Here is a 6,958-nt window from a genome sequence, read left to right on the forward strand (position 1 = left end):
CTTTTGAGAGGTGAGGCTAACTGGAAGTTTTGTTGTTGTTGTTGTTGTTGTTATTGTTTTGTTTGGTTTGGTTTTTCAAGACAGGGTTTCTCCATGTAGCTCTGGCTGTCCTGGAACTCACTCTGTAGACTACGCTGGGCTCGACTCACAGAGATCCACCTGCTTCTGCCTCCCAAATGCTGGGATTAAAGGTGCGTGCCACCACGGCCTGGCTGGGTATGTTTTGATATGTGTGTGGAGGTGCACATCCAAGTGTAAGTCACAGACATTGCAGCAACTGTGAATGGAGCCTGAGCTGTGCCTGCTCCTCTTTGCTACACACCATGGACTTGTATGGTGTACATTCATATGCACAGCTATTCAACCAGTTCTGAACTCATGGATATTTGATTGTGTTTTATTTTTTATTTTTCGTATGTGAGCCAATAAACATGCTATGGTATATGTGTGGGGGTCAGAGGACAATTTGAAGGAGACATTTCTCACCTTTTAAAAACTTCATTTAACTTTATTTTATGTGTTTTTTATATAAAGGTATCAGATTCCCTGGAGCTGGAGTTACAGACAGTTGTTAGCTGCCATGTGGGTGCTGGGAATTGATCCCAGGTTCTCTGGAAGAGCAGTCAGTGCTCTTAACCGCTGAGCCATCTCTCCAGCCCCAACTTCTCACTTTTTATGTGGGTCCCAGAGTTCAAATTCAGGTGCTCAGGCTTGGTGGCAAGCACCTCCACCCAATGAGCTATGTGTTTGTTTGGTTTTCGAGATAGGGTCTTCTGTAGCCAAGGTTTATCTCCAACTTGATGTGTATTTGGTGATGTGAGAATGATCTTCAACTTCTGATCCTTCTATCCCTGTTACGGGAGGTCCTCCCACTCCTCCAGCCTATCGCCGCTGAGATACCAGCCCCTTGGGGCGTGGTCTCTCTCCCTTTAAAAAAGCGGCCACTTCCCTCTCCTCTCTCTCTTCACTTCCTGCTCCGCCGGTGACTTGACTTCCTTCCTGGTTACGCAGAGGGCTGACAGTGATCTGTAAGTTTTTTCCCCTTTAAATAAATACCACCCTATTAATCATAATTCCAAACCGGTGTGGCATTGTTTGTGACTTACGCCTTCATTTGGCGCCCAACGTTTGGTTTTAGAACCTCTCCCGGCTCGCAGCCGCGAGTTCGGCTTGGCGGCCGGAAGTTCGGCTTGGCGGCCGCAAGTTCGGCTTGGCGGCCGCAAGTTTGGCTTGGCGGGCGCTTGTTCAGCTTGGCGGGAGCCCTTGCTTCCTCAGCCGCTGCCTGTGGATTTAAACTCCACAGGCCCACGTAGTCTCTGCCCGCCTGGTTTGCTCTTTTCTGAGTCGTTTTTAAATCCCCCTTGCAAGCACAGCTCTTAAGTGGCGCGAACCAGAGCACGCGGTTGCTGAAAGCTGCAACCCCTCAGGGTGACTCTGTCACGTGGAGGCATAAGCGGCTTCCAGGTTGCTCTTCTCTACCCCTGGATTCTGGTTTCTGGTTCCATCTCTGGAATTGATTTAATTACATTTACTTTGTTGAGCAACTTACATTTTCCAGTTTTTAACAAATACTAGGCGGACTCTGAAACAGGACCGTGTTTTCGTCGAGACTTGGCAACAGCGCCACCTGCTGGATAATAGGTAATATGGCAGTTCCCGTTTCCAACGCGAATTTTACTGTTCTGGTTACCAATACAATGGGTTATATCATGCAAGGTTTATATGACTATGGGGATAACTTAATTTACTGGTTACTAGGTTTTAGTATTCTTTTGCATATTCTATCATTTAGGAAGATCATGGCACTCCTAAGAACCATACAATCTTTACTAGAAACTCATGCAGGTCAGGAGATTAAGGATTCAAAAGAGACAATAATAAAAAGACTTGAAATGATTGAAGAAATGATTGGAGCTGGTGAACAGAGTAATAAGGCACAAGGACAGGATACAATGCCAACACCAGCTATTAGAACTGGCTTACCAAAGGTTTTAGCAGCATACCCTATACTTAATTCTGACAAAGCGTCAACTTCTAAAGGCTCAAAGGGAGTCAGAGAAGCTAGATGGACGCCAATAGCAATGAATGATCTAAAAGAAATTAAGCAAGCTATTGTTAATTTTGGCTTGCACTCTGCATACGTAAAGGAAATGATAAGGACTTGGGCTTCTAATGCTAGAGCTACCCCCCATGATTTCCATCAGTTAGTGTCTGCAGTTTTAGATAATGGACCTTCCTTGATGTTTGGAATTTATTTTAGAGAAGAATCCAAACATATGGAACAGCAAGGAAGAGCAAAAGGTATTGAGGTTTCCCAAGACCAAATTCTTGGTGCAGGAGAATATGCTGATCCACAGGTCCAAGCTCTTTATGATGATGAAGTACTGTGTCTATGTCACCAAGCAGCTTTAAATGCTTGGAATAGGATACAAGATCCAGCAAAAAGGGTTGAATCATATACCAGAATTAGGCAGGGACAGAGAGAACCCTTTATTGACTTTTTGCAAAGATTAATTAAGGCTCTGGACATAGGGGTAACAGACCCAGAAGCTAGACGAATACTTCTTGAATCTCTAGCTTTTGAGAATGCAAACATAGAATGCAAAAAGATAATTGGGCCTTTAAAGTCTAGATCAGCACCTATGGATGAATGGATTCAGCATACGATGAATGTTGAGACGTTTAGCTATAACGATGAATCTTGGGTAGGAGAAGCGATTTCCACAGCAATGAGGAGACATCAAACTGCCAGGTGTTTTAATTGTGGTAAATTAGGACATCTGAAAAGGGATTGCAGGCACAGAATTTCTAGGAATATTATCTCCTCTGGGAATGACAAAGATAGGAGACCTAGGCCTTCAGGTATATGTAGGAGATGCGGTAAAGGCCGACATTGGTCCAATGAATGCAGGTCAACAACAGACAAACAAGGCAACCCGATACCGTCGGGAAACTCCTTGAGGGGCCTCTCGCAGGCCCCCAAGCCAACAGTGGCCCAGTCATTCCCAGTCACAGTGGAGAACGTGCCTCACCAAGAAAATTAAAAGCTCCAATTTCTGCTGTAAAAAGTAATACTGGTCTAAATGATGAAATCCATGTGGAGGATGAGTCAAAAAACCCAGTTGGACAGAGTAAACGTATATTTTGGCAGACTTCTATTAATGATCAAAGACCAAAGCTAAGAGTCTGTATAAATGGCACTTTTATTGAAGGCTTATTAGACACAGGTGCGGATGTAAGTATCATTACCCCAGAATCTTGGCATCCGAATTGGCCTCTTCAAGAGGTTGATGTTCAGTTCCTGGGAATTGGAACCCTATCTCGTGTAAAACAAAGCACAAGATGGGTTGAATGCATAGGGCCCGAAGGGCAAATAGGAAGACTAAGGCCATATATAGCCAATATTGCCATAAATTTATGGGGCCGTGACCTGCTACAGCAATGGAATACCCAGATTAACATTCCTGTAGTTCCAGGAACTCATAATTCTGGGAAGTATATGATGAGGTATTATGGAAAAAGGTCACTAGCCATTCAGGCTGTACAAGAACATACAGCAAATACCAAACCTTTAGAGGTACCAACAGCCCTACCTTTAAAATGGCTAACTGAGAAGCCAATATGGATCAAACAGTGGCCTCTAGCTGAGGATAAACTACAGGCATTGGAACAGCTGGTGCAGGAGCAACTAGATGCTCACCACATTGAAGAATCAACCAGCCCTTGGAATTCTCCTGTGTTTGTTGTAAAAAAGAAATCTGGTAAATGGAGAATGGTGACAGATCTAAGAGCTGTCAACAAAGTAATTCAACCTATGGGCTCACTACAATCTGGAATTCCTTTGCCTTCTCTGTTACCAAAAGGATGGCCTCTTATAGTTATTGATTTGAAAGATTGTTTTTTCACTATACCGTTACAAGAAAAGGATAGAGAAAAATTTGCCTTCACAGTGCCTACTTATAATAATTCTCAGCCCAATAGGAGATATCAATGGACTGTCCTCCCACAGGGTATGCTCAATAGTCCTACACTGTGCCAATATTTTGTAAGTAAGCCATTGGAAATAATTCGTAAACAATTCCCCAAGTCCATTATTTATCATTACATGGATGACATCTTGTTATCTGATTCAAATAAAGATACTTTAGAAAGGATGTTTGAAGAAGTAAAGAAAGTCTTGCCTAGGTGGGGATTACAAATTGCCCCTGAAAAGATTCAAAGAGGAAATTCTATTAATTACCTAGGTTACAGAATAGGGTTAGAGAAAATTAAAACGCAAAAGGCACAAATTAGGAGAGACCGGTTAAAGACTCTTAATGACTTCCAAAGATTGTTAGGAGACATTTCCAGTCTACGACCAGCTGTTGGGATAACACCTGATCTAATAGTTCATTTAAACAAAACCTTAGATGGTGATAAAGATTTGAATAGTCCAAGAGAACTGACAGCTGAAGCAGAAAAGGAACTGACAATGATTGAGGAAAAATTACAGGAGGCACATGTGGATAGGGTGAACCCAAATCTTAGCTGCATCCTAGTCATATTGCCTTCCAGAATTTCTCCTACAGGGATTCTAATGCAGAGGGAAGATATTATTTTGGAGTGGATATTTATACCTAATAAACCAAGTAAAAAATTAAAAACTTATGTGGAAAAAGTCTCTGAATTAATTATAAAAGGTAAGCTGAGACTTCGTCAACTAGCAGGTATAGACCCAGCAGAAATTATAGTGCCTTTTACTACTGAAGAAATAAAAAAGTTATGGGAAGACAATGAACCGTGGCAAAGAGCTTGTGCTAATTTTTTGGGAGAAATTAATAGCAACTATCCCAAAAGTGGTAGACTTAACCTCATAAAAAGAACTTCTTGGATTCTTCCTAGAATTGTACGTGATGCTCCAATAACTGGAGCCCGTACGTTCTATACTGATGCAAATAAATCAGGGAAAGCAGGTTACAAGTCAGATGAATTGAGTAAGGTGGAACAAAGCCCTTATAATTCTGTCCAGAAGGCAGAATTATATGCCATTCTTATGGTGCTAAGGGATTTTAAAGAACCTCTTAATATAGTTACAGATTCACAATATGCAGAAAGAGTTATCTTGCATATTGAAACCGCTGAATTTATACCAGATGACACAGAGTTGACTTCATTGTTTATCCAGGTACAAGACATAATCAGGAACAGGCTTTGTCCGATGTACATAACACACATCCGGTCCCATACAGGTCTGCCTGGTCCTCTAGCCCAAGGCAACGCTGAGATTGATCAATTATTGATTGGAAGTGTGTTGCAGGCCTCAGAATTTCATAAGAAGCATCATGTCAATAGTAAAGGCCTAAAGAAAGAATTTTCCATTACTTGGCAACAAGCTAAGGACATTATAAAGAAATGTCCTACTTGTTCTTTCTATAATCAAACACCGTTGCCTGCAGGGAGTAACCCAAAGGGCACTAAGAGAAATGAAATCTGGCAGATGGATGTGTTCCACTTTATAGAATTTGGTAAATTAAAATATGTACACCACACCATAGACACGTATTCAGGTTTTCAATGGGCTACTGCCCTGAGCTCAGAAAAGGCTGATTCAGTAATCACACATTTATTGGAAGTTATGGCCATCATGGGTATACCTGCGCAAATAAAGACAGATAATGGTCCAGCATATGTATCTAAGAAAATGAAACGCTTTTTTGATTATTATAATATAAAACACATTACAGGTATACCAAATAATCCTACAGGTCAGGCAGTTATAGAAAGATCAAATCGTACTATAAAGGATATGCTGAACAAACAGAAAGGGACCGAAAATACCCCCAGAAATAGATTACATAATGCTTTATTAACCTTGAATTTTCTTAACGCTAATGAGAAAGGAACGACAGCAGCAGAGAGACATTGGATAATGGAAAAGTCTGCTGAACTAAATCAACCGATTTATTTCAAAGATGTGCTGACCTCTCAGTGGAAGCCAGGAGATGTGCTACGTTGGGGAAGGGGTTTTGCTCTTGTTTCCACAGGAGAAGAAAAATTGTGGATACCATCAAAATTAATAAAGTTTCGATTTGAAGAAGAGAAACCTCTTGGAAAGGAGAAATGACAACTCATCCACAATGATTATATTCATACAGGTGGTAAGAAAAACATATAGAATGGGGGCAGGGTTCTGTTCTTATCTCCACAGGAAAACACTCATCTTTGAGAAATTCAAGGGACCCTGGATGTTTGGATACTGACAGATGGAAAAATACCTGCCCGATAGGAAATATCAAGAAAACTGAATGGGCTGTGTAAGTAATATTAAACCATATTTCTAAATTTATAAAGCTGGTTTTGAAGTTGGACTCTGGCTCAGTCCCTCTCCAATTCCAAGCCTGTTAGTAAGAGAAAAACCCAGAGTTTCTGGAGTTTCTGTCTCATGTCAAGAGCCATGATGTGGGACAGAAAGAAATATGAGTTTAGAAAACATCTTTGCTTTTCTTCATATCTATCATACTTTTCATTGAATATATCTATCATGTCTTTCATTGAATATATATATATGTCTATATGATTAATGCTTAAGTTTTTCATAATGAACAATGAGTTTTTCCTGAAGTGACATTTGAAGTTTCCAGGAAGAAGATGGGGCCCCATAACAACAACTCCACCTGGTTGATATGACGTCATGATACTGATAGCGCTACAACAAGACCTGCTTTGGGTACCAGCTGCACAAGACAGTTCCAACTTGGTTAGCTGAAATGGTGCACATCTTATACAACATTTTGGCCAGACCTGCACAAAATACTCAGAGACTATTGGCAATATTAAAAGACTTGATCTTGAAATTTAACCATCATTTTACTTTCACAGGATCCCCCAGAAAGAACGTCGCCCCCATGACAGCTGGAAGTAATTCTAGAGGACGACGTCCCCTCTCCCAGTAAAGTTTGCCCTTGGGTTTAGGGACATC

The sequence above is a fragment of the Microtus pennsylvanicus genome, chromosome 4, assembly GCF_037038515.1.
Source record: "Microtus pennsylvanicus isolate mMicPen1 chromosome 4, mMicPen1.hap1, whole genome shotgun sequence".
NCBI classification, from domain to species: domain Eukaryota; kingdom Metazoa; phylum Chordata; class Mammalia; order Rodentia; family Cricetidae; genus Microtus; species Microtus pennsylvanicus.